Source organism: Colius striatus, chromosome 19, assembly GCF_028858725.1.
Source record: "Colius striatus isolate bColStr4 chromosome 19, bColStr4.1.hap1, whole genome shotgun sequence".
Taxonomy (NCBI): Eukaryota; Metazoa; Chordata; class Aves; order Coliiformes; family Coliidae; genus Colius; species Colius striatus.
Window position 1 is genome coordinate 313,899 of NC_084777.1, and position 9,923 is coordinate 323,821.

The following is a 9,923-nucleotide window of genomic DNA, read 5'->3' on the forward strand; positions in this document are numbered from 1 at the left end:
CATAGCTGCGTAGTGTAAAATATGTTGCCAGTAATATATAACTGCTAACAACTTTCAACTTTCTTAAGCTGGCATTAGAATTCTTATCCTATTGAAAAGGAAGGTCACTTAACATACTCTCCATCCTTATGAGGAAAAAAATCTGGATGGTGGATGTATATCTCTATTTTTATGTTCTTGTAATGTCAGTATTACCTGAAATCTTTTCTGCAGTAAGAAGGATACAGGACAGTGAATTATTTATGTCTTCTCACAGTCTTAGGTGCGTAAAGGGAGCTTTTCCACTGAAGGGAATTTATGAGGAGGCAGCTTAGCTTAGTTTTGTAGTAACTGACTCCTAGTGCTATGGACATGCAGATTCTCCAGTCCTTGCCCCCACCTCGTTACTGTGCAGTGATGGTACACTGCAGTGTTGACACGTCCCCTGATGAGGACTGGGTTGGTGGTCTTGTTCCCCTGGGAGTCCCCACTAGTGCAGCTTCTCTGGCAAACCATGCACAGACAGGCTTCTGTTGCAGGGAAAAGCTGTGTTCATTGTACATCTCTCTACATTTCTAATCATCCTGAGATAAGAAGTCAGGAGACTGCAGAGCAAGTCTGATGGATCAAGGCAGAACATGATATTTTCCCACAGACGTGGTAGTGAAAGTTCAGCAGCTGACAAATGTGTCATTATGTATCATGACTGAAGTATAGATTATGTAGACTCTAGGGCCTACAATAAATACGGAACAAGTCAGAGTGGTAAGTTAGCCACAGGGACAACTAAATCCCATATCTAGAAACAATCTGGCCATTGATCTTTAACTTCCTTCCCTCTCTGCTTTGGTCTTAATGACATTAAAAAGATACACAAATTCTCTAAACTCATAGCAAGATATTAACATCAGCTACCCATATATCTTGCCACTCTCTCTTCCTCTTTGTCTTCTATCTACTGACTCCTTTCTAAATCACTGACAGTATGCTAGGGAGTCATTGTATTCATTTGGACCCAGTAATGGGTTACCCATTCCTCCTTGTGGTACGCTTCTAATTATTCCTTTGGGGATTATTCAAGTAATACTGATGTTGGGAATATACATTAACAAGTGTTCAAGTTAATGGCTGAGTGATTCATTAGACAAGGCATTCCTGGAAAGTAATTGATTGCATAAATTGTTTCACTGAATGTTGTGAACCACAGCTGCTACATGATCTTCCCAGCACTGCCCCAGAGCTTCTGCCGTGGCAGCATCAGTGGGGTAAGTTGCTGCTGGCTGTTATGCTGTAAGCTCGCTGGATCTTCTTGTTTTCTTTTGCTCAAGTCTGTGCTATTCTGCTGTTTTTACTCTTTGATCTCATTCATCCAGGAGATCTAGGATAGGTGCTGGGGCATGGTGAGGGATGTTTAGCAGGCAGTGCTGAAGACTGCCTGCTCTTTGGCACTGACAGGTGTTAGGTTACTGGATGGTCTTATTCAGTGAGGTTGCAAAAAAGAGCATTTTGCAAAACTTTATTATGTTCAAACCAGCAAATGATGTGGTGAAAGTTGTACTGCTCAGAGTGAAAGCAGCTCTTACAATTGCAATGGAGATGAAGACTAAGTGGCCTTCGATAATAAGAGGTAAAGGAGAATGGCAGGGATTGATGTGACCTTTTTTCACTTGGTAATGCTCCGCTTGTTTTCACTGCAATCACCTAAGGAAGAGAAAAAATAACAATACAGTTGCTATTATATGTGAGATTTAAACCATCATGTTGGATCATGCAAACTGTTAGTTTTCCTGCCTTCCCTACATGCACTATGCTGCACACCTTGAGGTGAGATACCTGCCTTCTGGGATTTGGCTTTAGGGTTAACACTAATAAAGGCAATGGAGCAGAAACCTCAAGCTTGTGAGTACCTGGATGGATTTCTGCTGGATTTTCCAATTTATGTTTCTGCTTGTCTCTGATGAGAGATTTATAACCAACCTTTTCTTAGTCTGGTAGCGCAAAAACTGACATTTGCATTAAGTGGCATCAACACTCCAGTTTCCCTCTGGGGAGTGACTCATCTGAATAGCTTTGTACAGGCACTCTGTGTCATGTGTAGCTCTGAGGGCCCATTCTAATGAGTCAGAGAAGTTTGTAAGAGTGCATGACACTGTATGGAAAGATCTGCTTTAGTGACTTGTAGAATTGTTGCAAGCAAGTGACAAAAGGAAGATTTCTTTTTGGAATAACCTCACCATAGGACACCTTGTCCCAGGGTCAAGAGTAAGAACTCCTCAACTTGGGAAGCAAAAATTGGTGCTCTGTCTATGTTTATTTGAGCATGCAGGTGGCATGGCTTGGGCAGGCAATAGCTGTGCTTGTGAGCAGCCTTTACAAGATGGCATCAGATGGCACGGCACACCTGTGTGTAACATCCTTGAGATGCAGAGGCCACCCACCACACAAAAAGGAAAGCTGTCACAGAGATGTGGCCAGCACCATGCCATGTGTGTGCCCACAAAATACTTACAGAGCCATAGCTGCAAACCTCTATGTCAATTATACATCTCCATTTTTTAAACCACAGCCATGGCAGTCGTGATTATGATCCATATAGTATCTGGCCTTACAAAACCTTGAATGTATATCAGGCAACCTAATTTCTGAGCATTTTAGGGGCCAGATCTGAGAAATTTGGCAACTTGTAAGACAAATGTAGCCCAGGAGGCTATAAATTAGAGTTACAAATTGTAGGAGACTTGGTGATAAGGAATATGCAGTTGAAAGTGTCATAGATAGTAACCTTTTGTAATTATAGTTTGCTTAAATACTCCCTTGGAGACTTCATAATTTACTACTGAGCAATTTACTCTTGCTCAGAATGTTATCTTTGTGAAGAGTCATGGTGATTGATTAATTAATGAGTATCTGAGCAGTCAAACGAGGAACAACTGAGTAACTTATAGCAGAGAGGGAAGCAGAATACCTAAATCCTGAAATTCCCTGACAGGACGGTCCTCTAAATGTTGTGTATATGATCCAGCTACTTTACCTGGTATATAAATAATGTCGCTGTATCGATCTGTGAAACTGCACACCTTATAGAGAACATTGCCTACATATTTGAACACTGCTCTGTTATACACTAAATGAAAAGACTCTGTTAAAAAAGCAACAAACCTCAAACTGGAGGACACTTTGGAATTTAAAGCTGCAGATAGTGAAATGCCTCATTGTAGACCTTTTTGTTTTTTCATGAAAAACCATATGAAACTGTTTCTTGCTAATGAAAGAGAAATAAAAGCTATTGGCCAGAGCAGCTGCCTGGAAGCCAGTGCACGGTGCTCAGCCGTACTGGATCAGACCAAAAGTCTGTGGTCCTGCTTCTGACAGTGGCTGTCATAGATGTTGAGGGAAGACAGTAAGACCAGAACAGGCAAATAGCAATTCTTCCCAAGGTTTACTTTCTCAGACTCCAGAAATAGTGATCTGGGGACATTCCAAGATGGGAGAGATCAACACAGCTCCTCTTGAGTTAGAGTTTCTATAGCCACAGCGAGCTATTTGGAGTGTGAAGAAACTGAACTATTCGTTGCTGCTGGCTGGACGTATACGTTTGTGTGTATGCATAAAGCTCCATGTATTTGTCTGTGAGACATGCAGAGTGAAGTAGTCTTTCAGAGAGATCCAGTAAGACTAGCTTTCGAGAGAAATTAAATAATAATCTCAATTAGTCTGGATTTGGAAAATGGGACATCTGTTTGTCACATGAAAATGGAACATCACTATCAAGAAACAAATACCACTGTCTTCTTTTGGTGACTGAAAAAATGTTATTTGTTACTTTGGAATCTTTATGTTTGGCTTAAGTGATGCAGCTTAAAGCAATCCTAACCATTGTTTTTAAAAGTATATAGAATTCAACAAAAAGCCTTAAAAAGAGATATCTTAGACACATTACCAATATCCAGGGAGAGTAGTATCCCCTTTGATCTTCCTGCCAGCTGCTAGTCACTTATTGAAATTTTATAGCATTAGCTTAGTAGTGGCAACCTTCTGTATCTGCCACATCTTGTTTTATTTGCATCAGAGGCTGTAATTATATTCATACAAACTTTGCCTTATTTTAAAAAGCTGAAAGCAGCCCCTGATTTATGCTCCCTACAAGGCAGTTGTTTCTCTTCTGTCACAGAAAAGAATGAAGCTGCAGCATTGCCGCTATCCCTCTGCCTCCTCCGTGCATGCCTTAAGGACACTGCAGGTATATTAAACAGTAACAGCAAGCTGTGGCTTCTTTCTCCTCTCATATAATGCTCACACTCTGGGGTTGCCTGTGCCTTTGCAGTAGAATTTGAAAAGTAAGTGAAGATTTCTCAGAAATGCCAAAACATGTTTCTGGAACCCATACATGTCTAGTCCTCTGTGCTTTCAGGAAACCCCTTTGGGGGCACAGGAAGGCCTATTGGAGTAACCAGTTACCACATCTCAGCAGAAAGATGAAGAAAATAAATGCACACAAAAGAAATAGTGTGGGCAAAAGAAATAGTGTGCTTGACAGGCAGACTGTGGCTTTGGGGAAAGGCACCACACTGGCCATGAATCTGTGAGTAGCTCAGGTGCTGAGTCTGCTGTTCTTTGACAGAGCCCTAGTAGCCATGGATTTGGGGTCCATGTACCCATCCGCTGGCACTGTGTCATCACCTCTCTGTCACTGCTGGTGACAAAGAGCTCCTTTGTCCAGGGAAGGTCGTGCAGGTGGGGCAAAGGGCTGGCAGATATCCAGCACAGGTCTCAGGATAGGTTTTGCCAACACGAGCATGTACTAGTGGAGCCACGAAAGTAATGTGCCTGTTTCTTTGTGGAGACCTGGATGTGTTGGCTGTGTCTCTTCTGGCAGGTAGTGGCCCAGGGTGCAGGGAACGGCAGAACTGAAAGCAGCCCAGGATGCAAACTAGTGGTATGGTGAGGACTGATGGCAGGGCTGAGAAAGAGCCCTGATGGAGGCTGGGGACAGTGCTGTGATTGCAAAGAGGCTGCAGGATTAAATTCTACAGTATGAGTAGTGGGGAGCATATGAGTGCATTGCAAACCTCCCTATCTATACCCTGTCTGATTTTGGCTAAAGCAATGACATCCTTGTTTGATCTGTAACTTCAGTCATAAGGCTTCTAAAATAAATTGTGGGCCATAAAGCTTTTCCACTAAAGGAAAAAATAAGAAGAAATGTCAAGCTTGATTTTGAAGACAGACTTACATGCTGCCTGCCTAGACAGAAACTTCTAAAATCTCAGTAGCAGCCTCTTCAAACTGCATGAGTCATTGGGTTGATTCAAAAGCTTCTGCATTCTTTCTTCCTTAGCTGATATGGCTGTTTGGTATTTAAAAACAATAATTACCTTACTTTATGCAGTAGAAACATCTGTAACAAATGTCCCATGACACTCAATAGCATTTTTGAGTGCAGTATCACTTCTCTGCTTTTATTGATATTCATTCTCACAGAAGCACATCCACATAAGCAGTGTCTGCAGCAGTAGCATAGAGGTAAAGGTCACGGATTGACATAGGAAACCTTAGAAGGATTAAACTGCAGAGAGTTTGCTAAATGTTTTTAAAAACTTGGGAGGAGTTGGCAAAATCGGCTTTCACTTCCTGTATTTCCCTGTTAAATGTGACAAGCCTGATAAGGGCATGATTTTATCTCTGATTTCTGTGCATGTACAGAAGTGAACATATGGATTCTTGTGGGTACTTTTAGGGGTGAGTTAAGCCTTTATACGGAAAAGCTGCTGATTAGGGTAGAGTGTGATGTGAGCAAACACCCCCCTGCTGTGCAGGGAGCTTGAGAGACTGGGCCTACACACACCTGTGTTGTATTTACCAATGATCTTAAGTCACTGTTGAATGAATGATTGTCCATAAAAAGAAAAATGGCCATAAAAGCAATTTTTAGATTTGTTTGGCAAGTTTCTTGTGAGATAATCACAGAGACCTTCTGAGAGAGAGTGTGGTACTGGACATACATCAAATCTCTTGCATGTCTGAGCCACTACTGGACCTGAATTCTCCAGTATCTTCCCAGGCAAAAAAGTTCCCTTCTGAAATACACGTTATTGCTCCCAGCACATCATTTTCCAAGACCCTCGGTGGGCATGGTAAGATTTCTGAGGAAACGTGAGTCACAGAAAGCTGCAAGAGGAGCAGGCCTCCAGAGCCGGTGCCCAGCGAGTGGGACTGAGGAATTTACAGCTCTTCTAATGCTCACACTTTATTTCTCTCCACAGTTGTTGATACTATGCAGCCATGTGAGCCTTCTGTGTTGTGTCAGCCAGAGACCTTGAACTCAGAAGGAGAGCACTTTCCAGTGCCTTGTTCATTGCTATTAGAGTATCCCATCTCCGAACTTAGGGAATATTTGATCCCTCTCGCAGGGTGTATTGATGTCACAAGTTCAAGCATTGTGGCTGCAGCAAGAAGGGGATTTGTTCCAGGGGAATGAAGGTGTGTGCGGCTGCCATCCATCCTGGAGGGAGGCATAAACCAGAGCCAACTGACTGCAGCCTGTGCTTTCATGCTTGCTGCTGACCTCGGGACCGGGGGAGGGGGCTGACAGCCCCTTTCTATTTGACTTGACCATCTTAAGACAATATGCATTTCTGCATTGCTCATAAACAAATGTATCTAAAACACCACACTTTATATCTACTCACAATTCTGAATACCTTTCCATTTATCTAAAGCTTGCTGAGGTGAGTTCCTATAAGGGAAGACTTATTTCATTTCCATGAAATGTTTATATTTTCTGGGAAGTTTCTCTCTCACCTCTTTAAATTTTACTGCAGTTGGCGTGGAGCCTGCAGCAGGGTCCTCCCAAGGAAGCTGGTGAGGCAGGGAGGTTCAAGAGGGACTATAAATTTCAAACGCTCTGGGTTAGAATAATTTAAGTGCACCAAGTTCTTAACCTTAAAGGATCAATACTGAGCTATTTTTTTTTCTTGTAGTGCTGTAAAATTTGAGCTAAGAAAAAAACTTAACAGATATGACCCACTCCCCCCAACTAAGGCCACCCCCACACAAAACAAAGTAAATAAAGATTGTATATGAACGGGGCTTGATCCTGAATTATGTTTCTGGAGTTTTAAATTCTATTGTCAGAAGGATGTCTGTTTTGGCTGTTCACAAGAATAACCATCTTGGGAGGGTTTTCTTTACTAAACAAAAAGACCCATGACCCAGTACTCATCCTTGCAAAATGGTTATAGTTCTCTTTCTGCATCTAATTTCTTTGTTTAAAGCCCAGAAGGGACTTGGCCTTTTCAGCACTGATTTTTGGAGTGGATTAGGGCTGGCAGATATGATATGTCCCCATGGGTGATGAGGCAGTGGCTATACAAACCGCTTTTCTGCATTACACCCTGCTGCAATTACATTTTCTGACTAGTTTGCTGTGTCCGACTTAACGTTGAGCATATATATGCAGTTTTAAAGTCTTATATTCCTTTATATGGCATTTGTATTAAAGAAGGCATTGAGTTATCTGTTTTCTTCTCAGAATATTAATCAGTTGCCTCAGTAAAATCCGTAGCAGTATATTCAGGCATCCGTATTTATTGTGGGGAGAAAAACCCAACCAATACCTTCAAATGTGGCTCACAAACTTTTACTAAAAAACACCCAAATAATCTCAATGCAATATAAAATATCAGGTGTTGTTTATCCAGCAGGCATGTAAGGTAAATGCCTCTTAAAAGATAGATTTAAACATCATATCCTGTTTACTGTTTCAGCCAGAACTTGGGGTTAGCATTTTCCATCTTTTTCCTGGTGACATCACACATACGTAAACCAGCTTTTAAAATCTTATTTTAGTAGAATATGTGACATCATCAATCTAATATAGGAAATACAGGACCCTGAGGTCAGTATTTGACAAGTCAGTGCAGAAGAAGCTGTTTTATAAAATACAAATTAATGTTTAACCTCTAACCCTACACACAGTCTCCAATAATAATTTTCAGTCTGAAGCAGTTCTGTTCCATGGCACTCCCACAGCCTTCAAAAGTCACACTCATCTTTTATACTCACAGAAGGCAACGATTCTTCATTGAAGATATTACCAGACACAACTACATCAGCTGTGCTTTGGCTGAGAGTTGTGCCACAAAGTGCGGTGCATGTCTGGGGAGATAACCCACAGTTACCTCTGAGAGAGAGTGCTGCTCCATCCCCTTTTCCCATCAGAAAAATGACAGGAGATGGAAAGTGCCAATATGGGCTACATTTCTGTCTGGTTTTGAACACTTCAGAGTGCTGGAATTTATTAATACTCGCTGTTGAACTGTTAAAATAGTCCTTGGCCCTGTTCTGCCTTAGGCCAGCTAGTGTCCTCTGGTCAATTTCCAGGCATGGTTTGGAAGTTAACCTAACTTGGGAAGCATTCCCACTCTGCATTTTCCATGTGGCCAATGTTTCTGCAGACTGAGATGAATAGTACAGACACTGGTGGCTCTGTGCCAGCTGTCCTCAGTGCTGTTGTCACTGATGTTACTGGTGGAGGATTGTGTGACCTCCCTGTCAGAGATGTCCTCTATAGCATGGCTACTCCAACCCAAATGAGCCTTTATTTGGCTTCATATCTGGCACCACTGAGAAGCCCTTAAGCAACCAATCTGCTTAGTGGAGAGTTACAATGTGGGGTTTGAGTCTCTCCAGGAGTAGCCGTATAGAGAAAATTCCTAATCTTCTGGATGCCCTCACTTGATCTGGGATTACAGAGATGAAGATTGTTTTGGCATCTTAGAAACTCCATTTGAAGATGCCAAGAAATGTTCAGAAGAAGTAAAAGATACCTTGTGTTATGGTGACAAGGCTTTCTGTATAGAAAGTATCATCTTTATAAACTAGATCCATAGCACAAAACCACCCATTATACACTCTACTGGGCATTTTACATGGTCTGTAGATCCACCTGCCTATCTGCTGCTTTTTCTGGCAACTCTCCTTACTCGACCCAAAGCAAATGGAAAGTATGCACCATGTTTGGATGCTGTGCAGAGCTGCAGGTGTGCAGAAACCATAGCTGGTGATCATGATTCCACTGCTGCTGGTTTTGCCTCAGGCTCAGTGTCTTCAGAACCACCGTCTCAGTAAGGCACCTTCTTTTTCAATGACACTCCTATCTTTGCCAAGCACAACTGAATCCAATCTAACCTCTGTAAAATCTGGGAACAAACTATACAGACACCTCTGTCTTCTAAGGACTTGGAATACAGGGTAGAAGTGGCAGGGTTTCTCCTGACAGAAACATTTAAATGGGGAGAATTCAACCTAGTGCTTAAAAGAGACAAAAGAAACCAGTGTATTAGATTTACCTATTATTTAGTAATCCTATTCTGTGTATTTTCTGCCAGGTTTTTTTCTGCCATAGTTTGTAATTCCCAGAATCATCTCTGGGCAGTGAGATAAACTATGACTTCATACTCAGAAAGCCTCCTTTGACCTATAAGTGGACTTTCTAGGAACCCAAAAAATAGCAGAAGTAGAGCAGGATTAGTGTTTATGGTGATTCAGATTATGTCATCTTCAGGTGAGACTGGACTTCTCTGCCATTGGCCAGCTGAAACCAATGGGGACTGCTGTCCAGCAGAAAGATCCACAGTTGGCTCCACAGCGTGCCTGCAGCCATTGCCTCTGTATCTTACCGACAAAAAATACCCCAAACATCCTAGCTGAGCTTGTTCAAACCTGCCTCAGTCTTTCCAACAGCTGACTGGCAGTATAGCAGGGCAGTTTGTAAAATTGCAGCCAGCTCTTCTGCAAGAGCATGGCAGGAGCCAAAGCAGAGATCCATGCTAATGTAATTTGTCCTCCCATAGCTTTCAAGATAAGAAGAGAAACACGGTATTGATTTATCTAGTAAAAGTGACATACCCCAACATGCAGAATCTATGCCTGCTCGTCACTCA